The following is an 8,503-nucleotide window of genomic DNA, read 5'->3' as shown; positions in this document are numbered from 1 at the left end:
GAAACAAAATGACAAAAGAGAAACGAACCGACAAACAGTCCCGTGTGGCACGAATACAGACACGAGATACAAACACCCACAAAACACACGTGAATCCCAGGCTGCCTAAGTATGATTCTCAATCAGGGACAACGATTGACAGCTGTCTCTGATTGAGAATCATACCCGGCCGAACACAAACAACCCAACATAGAAAATAACACCTCGACAACCCACCCCAACTCACGCCCTGACCAACTAAATAAATGCAAGAAAAAGGAAAAACAGGTCAGGAACGTGACATATGCGCACACATCAGCAACACCTGATCTGGTGCTGTTATTGTGTGCATCCCTAACACGAGGAAAGTAATCACTTAGATATCTGGGCGCAGGACCATAAATACTCCTGTAAACCAAACCTAGTCTAATCCGGGACAACTTAGCCTCAACAGGCAGCCAGTTTAGTTCCTGAAAGCAGCTCCTGCCAATGTGAGTATGTGGACTTACCTTCAATACTACCCTGATCATAATTCTGGGATATTTGGAGCTTCCCCTTCATAAGTTTAGATAAGCCCCCAAATTAGGAAGTACTAGCATAGTCAAAATGGCATTGAATGAGGGCAGTTGCTAGCACTTTCATGGAGTCCTTATCAAGCATCTTGGACTTTCTAGCCAAAAACTTAGTCCTGGCAACTTCTTATGGCTGCAGCCCGACGTCGGTACACTCAAAGCCCAAAGTGCAGGGCGCGAAATTCAAAATATATATTTTTTAAAGTCCAATACAGCATATGAAAGGTACACATCTTGTGAATCCAGCCAACATGTCCGATTTTTAAAATGTTTTACAGGGAAGACACAATATGTAAATCTATTAGCTAACCATGTTAGTAAAAGACACCACTTTTTTTACTCCAACAGTTTTTTACTCCATCAGTAGCTATCACAATTTTGACCAAATAAAGATATAAATAGCCACTAACCAAGAAACAACTTCATCAGATGACAGTCTGATAACATATTTATTGTATAGCATATGTTTTGTTAGAAAAATKTGCATATTTCAGGTATAAATCATAGTTTACCATTGCAGCCACCATCACAATCTACAAGCGCCTCGAAATAACTACAGAGAGGCAAACGCTGTATTACTAATTACTCATCAATAAAACATTTTTTTTAAATACACGTACAGCAATTGAAAGACACAGATCTTGTGAATCCAGACAATATTTCAGATTTTCTAAGTGTTTTACAGCGAAAACACAATTTAGCGTTATATTAGCTTAGCACATGTGCAAACATTACCCCAGCATTGATTCAAGCAAAAAAGAGCGATAACGTATAAACCACCAAAATATATTAATTTTTTCACTAACCTTCTCAGAATTCTTCAGATGACATCCTGTAACATCATATTACACAATGCATATAGAGTTTGTTCGAAAATGTGCATATTTAGCGGCACAAATCGTGCTTTATACAATGAGAATAGCTGTCCAATGATCCAGCAATCTGTCCGCGCCATCTTGGAAAGGACACCTATTCTTATCGAAAAACTATTCAATAAACTTGACTAAAAAAATACAGGTTGGACAGCAATTGAAAGACAATTAAGTTCTAATGCAATCGCTGAATTACATTTTTAAAATTAAACGTTTACTGCGCAATACAGGGTGCGATAAAGCAAGGCTACACTGCAAGTAATGGCGTCTTATGCATTTGACTTTTTTCAACAAACAATGAATTATCAGCATAAATAGTTCTTACTTTTTGATGACCTCCATCAGAATCTTGGGATAGGTGTCCTTTGTCCAAAATAATCGTTGCTGTTTGTAGAATGTCGTCTTCCACGTTGCAATTAGCAGTAAACATTAGCCATGTGGGCCAGAGATACCCAACTTCCTACACAGCCAAGAAATAAATACCGAAAATCGCAATATACTGACATAAACTGATATAATTCGGTTCAAAATAAAACGATTATGATGTCTTTAAAGCCTATATCGAATAAAAACAGAGCCGGATATAACTAGAAGCTTAAACGGAGCTTCTAAAACGAACATGCCAAGTCCTCAGTGCGTCCAGCGCGAAGAAGCAAAAGAAGGGAACAATCGATTCCAATCAATTTATAGACTTTTCTGATCTGCTAGAGACTCCATTCAAGCCTCTATTCGCTGACACCCAGGGGAAGGCGTATGCAGTGCATCTCAACCAATAGAAGACAAGGCAAAGTTATACACAGGTCTGAGAACAGGTTGGAAAAAATCTGCATTTCTAACTCCACATAGGGAAATTGCTCTAAGTCCAGTTCTGTTTCACTTACTAATAATATGCATATTGTACGAGCAAGAATGAGTACGAGGCCGTTTGAAATGGCACCTTTTATCTGGCTACTCAATACTCCCCTGCAGCCAAACAGGTTAACCTCTAACGAGCCTCTACCCCGGGTCCGGATCACCCCCCACCCCCCCACACTGATTAGCATAGCTAGCATAGCTTCACAAGTAGATAGTAGCATCTAAATATCATTAAATCACAAGTCCAAGACACCAGAAGAAAGATACAGATCTTGTGATTAAACCCATCATTTTCTGTTTTTTAAAATGTTTTACAGGGAAGACACAATATGTAAATCTATTAGCTACCACGTTAGCAAAATACACCACTATTCTAACTCCATCAGTTTCTTACTCCTTCAGTGCTATCACCAATTCGGCTCAACTAAGATATTGATAGCCACAAACCAAGAAAAAACCTCTTCAGATGACAGTCTGATAACATATTTCATGGTATAGGATAGTTTTGTTAGAAAAAGTGCATATTTCAGGTAGAAATCACAGTTTACAATTGCACCGACCCTCACAAATCGACTAGAATTACTAGATAGGAGCAACGTGTATGCCAATTTACTCATCAAAAAACATTTCATAAAAATAGACAAAGCATAGAATGGAAAGACCCAGTTCTTGTGATTTCAGACCATATTTCAGAATTTTCTAAGCGTTTTTCAGCGAAAACACAATAAATCGATAAGTTAGCTACCACATTGCAAACGTTACCAGAGCATCGATTCCAGCCAAAGAGCGCTATAACGTAATCCACGCCCAAAATATATTATTTTTTCACTAACCTCTCAGAATTTCTTCCGATGACACTCCTGTAACATCATTTTACAACATACATATACAGTTTGTTCGAAAAGGTGCATATTAGCCATACAAAACCGTGGTTACACAATAAAAATATAGGAAATCAAGCCTCAATATGTCTGACGTCATCTATCAGAGTGATCTAGTTTAATTCAAAGCTATCATAATACTTGCTAAAAAAATAACGGGGTGACAGGAATCGAAAGACAAATTAGTTTTAATGCAACCGTGATTTACATTTTTAAAATTATCCTTACTTTTCAATACAGGGTTCGCCAAGTGAAGCTATACCAAACAATATGGCGAAATATGCGTTTAAAATATTTCGACAGAAACACGATTATCATATAATTTTGCTTACTTTGAGCTGTTCTTCCATCAGATTCTTGGCAATGTATCCTTTCTATGTTATAAACGTCTTTTGGTCGATAGATGCCTCTGTCCTTCGAAATGTCCACCACCAACGACCGACACCACGAAACGTTCCCAAAGCTAAAATGTGCACGGCAAATAAATTCCTCAGAATCGCACTAAACGGATATAAATTGCTATAAAACGGTTAAAATTAACTACATTATGATGTTTTTTAACAACTATAACGACTGAAAACATGACCTGAGAAATATTGCTGGTTAGAAAACGATTTGGAACGAGGCAAGTCCGATGTCCTTCATGCTTCAGGCGCGCGACGAGAAAGGGAGGTACCTCTACGTTTTGGTCAATTATAATGGCTGTGATAGTCCCATCCGTTCCATTCAAAAGCGTGATGACGTACAGACACCCAGAGGAAGACGTAGGAGTGTCGGTTTCTTCATAGCATTCACAGGCACCTTAAAAACAGACCCCAGTCAGGTGTAAAAAATTTGAAATCTGAACCCTGTCATGAAAAGTGCTGTAGATATGTTCTGTACCACTCAGAGACAAAATTCCAACTTCTATAGAAACTAGATAGTGTTTTTCTATCAATAATATAACATTAATTGCATATTGTACGATCAAGAATTTATCACGAGGCAGTTTAATTTGGAGAGACAAATATGCTAATGTGGAACAGCACCCCTATAGTTCCAAGAAGTTTAACCTTCCCTAGCACTTTATTGGCCATGCTCACACCTCCCAAGCTTCCATCAGGGATACATCCCAAGTAGCTAACAGAGGTTTTAGTAGTCAGCACCTCACCCCTAACTCCACTCTGATTTCAGAGACCTATACAATTTAGGTCTGGATCCAAAACAATGTGCTTCAGTTTTCCCTAAGTGCAGAGATAGCTTGTTATCTCCAAGCCATTTGCTAATGTTAGTAAGCTCTGTGCTAAGTATGCTCTCCAGCATAGTTTTACTTTTGTGAGACACCAGAAGTGTAGAGTCATCCGCATAAAGAAAAAGCTGCAAGAACAAGCATCTTTCATATCGTTAATATACAATAAAAACAGCAGAGGCCCAAGCACGCTCCCCTGCGGAACGCCAAAACTCATTTGTTTTGCCTGAGACAGTGAACCATTAACCTATACTACTTGCTCCCTTCCTGATAAATAGGACTTTACCCAGCCTAGAGGATACTGCTTAACCCCATTGCCTCCAGTTTGGAGATTAGGAGACAGTGGTTAACTGTATCAAAGGCCTTCTGTAGGTCAAGCAGTACATTCCACACAGATTTCCCTCATCAATCTCTTTCCTGATGAAGTCAGTCAAGTAAAGTAGACATGAATCAGTGGAGTATGTTTTTCTAAAACCCAACTGAAAAATCGTACATTAGACCCTGTTTGTTAACAGATTATACATTTGCTCATGTGCAACTCTCTCCAGGATCTTTGATGTTACACAGATGATAGATACAGGCCTATAATTCCCAGGGTCAGACTTTATCCCCTTCTTATACAGAGGTATAACTTTAGCTTGTTTCATGTCCCTGGGAAAGGTACCTTGTTCAAGAGAGAGTTAACGATATGCGCAATACAAGGGCCAATTTGCTCAGCAGAATCTATAAGAAACCTTGCAGGAATATTATCCAGGCCTGTGGCTTGGAGCATTTAAGCTCTGCCAGCATACTGACTATTTTGGCTGTTGCTACCTTTGCAAAAGAAAAAGAGTTTGGCTAAACCCTTAACTCTACATAATACTTATTGACTTGGTTGCTTCTTGGGCAGCTTGCTAACCAAGAAGTGGTGGGCAGCTTGCTAACCAGCTTGCTGACAACAGAAGATGTTATGTTCCACGACACCTAAAAACATATTTACTTGAACAGGGAAGAAGAGAATAAACATGTTTAATATTTCACCACCACTTGATGCGAATGAGATTGGGGAAAAAACTGTCCATCCGTTCTGTTCTATTACAATGGATGCTTGTCTCCATGCCATTCTCCTTCATCTTTTGGTGTCAAAGCAAGACACAGATTGTGAGCCTTTTACATAATTAAATGTACTCTACCATCCAGCAAGCCAATGTATTGATGTGCTTTAACATTAAGATTCTGATGACATGGTAAAGCAAAATATTCATGGTTGGCCCATGCACTCAAATTGAGATCCTACATCTGTACAGGCGATGCTCACAGATTGTTTTGTGTACACCATGAAGTATGCTTTGTGTCAAGAAGAAGTGTGAAACTGAAACATTTAGCTGTTCTTGAAATGTACTAACCAAATGGGTAAATTGCAGTCTAGACCTCTTTAAAGGGTAACAAGTGTCTTTCTTATCCAACAGGATTCCGACTGCCGACACAAAATGAGGAGCTCCGGATTGTTCTGGTCGGGAAGACTGGATCTGGGAAAAGTGCAGCAGGAAACACCATTCTGGGGACAAAGAAAAACCTTTCATGTCAAGGTTATCCTCTATTTCTCTGACAAAATACTGTGACAAGACAAGAGGGAACGTGGATGAGCAAAGTGTAGCTGTTATCGACACCCCAGGTTTGTTTGATATTACATTTTCCAATGAGGAGAGACTGAAAAAGATTGCTCTGTGCATCTCTTTCTCTGCTCCTGGTCCCCATGTGTTCCTGGTTGTGATCAAGCTGGGAAGATTCACTGAAGAAGAGCAGAACACTGTGGACATGATTAAGAGATTATTTGGTGATGAATCATCGAAATACACCATGGTTCTCTTCACACATGGAGACCTTCTTGATGATGAGGACATAACAATTGAAGACTTCCTGCATAAAAATCCAGTTTTGGAAAGTTTAATTTCTCAATGCAATGGGGGATATCATGTCTTTAAAAACAAAGATAAGAATCGCTCCCAGGTCACTGAGCTGCTTGAGAAGATAAACAAGATGGTCATGAGTAATGGAGGGAGACATTACTCCACTGAGATGTTCCATGAGGCTGAGAGAGCAATTGAAGAGGAGAAGAACAAGATCCTGAGAGAGAAAGAAGAGATGATAAATAAACTGAAGGAAAACCATTTGAAACAAGAGGCTCGGGAGGAAGCGCTTAAAGAGAATGAGAGGATGCTGAGAGAAAACAAAGAGCAGAAACGCAGACATGAGGAGGAATTGAAAAAAATTGTGGAAGAACAAGCTCGGGAGAAAATGATTAAAGAGGAGAATGAGAGGATCCAGAAAGAGAAGAAAGAACAGAGACTCAGCGAGGAGGAACTGAAGGAACTGAAAATGAAAAATGAGGCTAAGGAGAAAGACCTAAAGGAGTTGAAGCACAAACTTAAATGTGAGGCTAGAGAGAAAGCTGAGAGAACTAACAGCTATACGGCAGAACGGTGCAATACTCAATGAAAATCTGAAACAATAATGTACCATCTAACAATGCTGTTCCATCTAACAATGCTGTACCATCTAACAATGCTGTGCCATCTAACAATGCTGTACCATCTAACAATGCTGTTCCCATCTACATTGCTGACAATCTACATGCCTGTACATCTAACAATGCTGTTCCATCTAACAATGATGTACCATCTAACAATGCTGTTCCATCTAACATGATGTACCATCTAACAATGCTGTTCCATCTAACAATGATGTCAGCATCTAACAATGCTGTTCCATCTAACAATGCTGTACCATCTAACAACGCTGTTCCATCTAACAATGCTGTTCCATCTAACAATGCTGTACCATGCCCATCTACCATTTGTTTGACTTGATGACTTCTAATACTCAAAAATGTAACTGGTTATCCACATCATTAAATGTTCTGACTACTCTTGGTGTCCGTTCATTTAGCCTGTTCCAGCTAATACTACCTTACTGTTACTCTAATGAGGGGTGATATCTTCTTTTCAACGTTAATTGTAGCTCAGTAATATTTAAAATACAGTAATGAAAAGAACAGGAGGAACCTATCATGCGGCAGGAGGGTCATTCTTGTTGTTGTTCTGAACACCTCCAAACAAAGGTCAAGTGGTTTGGTAAAAAGAATGCCCCTCTCCCATGTGGTGGTTAATTTCTGTACTACCAAATGAGGAGAGTTAAACGTAACACACGAGTCAGAGTTGTACTTAAACTACATCTTTAATAATAAGAGCTTTGCAATAGCAATGACTTTCAATGATGCACCATTTCTAATGAACTATTGAAAGTGACAACCCAGTGGCTACTGAGATCTTTTATAGCAAAGATRCAYCCCCCTAGTTGACATAACAAACAACAGATAYTAGGAACAATTCACAAAAKAAGATTTTATAAATGGAAAGGAGTATCCCGTAGCAGGATAGCATTTGCTATAAATTATCGTTCAGTTTGGTCCCTAAAACGAGGTTATAATCTCRTTCCTGGTACTTCATAGCACAGAACCATTACCTCATGTTCTCTGGAATRCTCTTTAGGTTTTATCACCCAGAGACATCGTAAATCTCCTCTGTCAGTGTTATCTCATAGAGGCCCATCCTCAGTAGAACACACACACAATAGTTAACAGAACACTATTCTGTCGAATAAAACAACCATTATAATGCAATACAAGCATTATAACATAATCTTGCAATTTCAATGACACCCCACAGGTGTGATTACTACCTCTGAGGGTTTCATGTGAGGGTTTAGAGCTTGAGGTAGTCATCTCATACAAGTACTTGGAAGTATGGTTAGATGGTACACTGTCCATCTCTCAGTACATATCAAAGCTGCAGGCTAAAGTTAAATCTAGACTTGGTTTCCTCTATCGTAATCACTCCTCTTTCACCCCAGCTGCCAAACTAACCCTGATTCAGATGGCCATCCTACCCATGCTAGATTACGGAGACATCATTTATAGATCGGCAGGTAAGGTTGCTCTCGAGCGGCTAGATATTCTTTACCATTCGGCCATCAGATTTGACACCAATGCTCCTCATAGGACACATCACTGCACTCTATACTCATCTGTAAACTAGTAATCTCTGTATGCCCGTYKAAAKGCCCACTGGTTGATGC

At 39.3% G+C, this 8,503-nt stretch overlaps 1 pseudogene; it reads left to right on the top strand.

Moving 5' to 3' along the window:
- The window catches only part of LOC112067897 (GTPase IMAP family member 7-like), a 16,780-nt pseudogene extending 9,809 nt beyond the window's left edge, over window positions 1-6,971 (top strand).
- The last annotated feature ends 1,532 nt before the right edge of the window (window positions 6,972-8,503 follow it).

This window comes from Salvelinus sp. IW2-2015, linkage group LG32, assembly GCF_002910315.2.
Source record: "Salvelinus sp. IW2-2015 linkage group LG32, ASM291031v2, whole genome shotgun sequence".
Lineage (NCBI taxonomy): Eukaryota > Metazoa > Chordata > Actinopteri > Salmoniformes > Salmonidae > Salvelinus > Salvelinus sp. IW2-2015.
The sequence above is the reverse complement of the archived record's forward strand: the minus strand, read 5'-3'. Positions and strand labels throughout refer to the sequence as shown.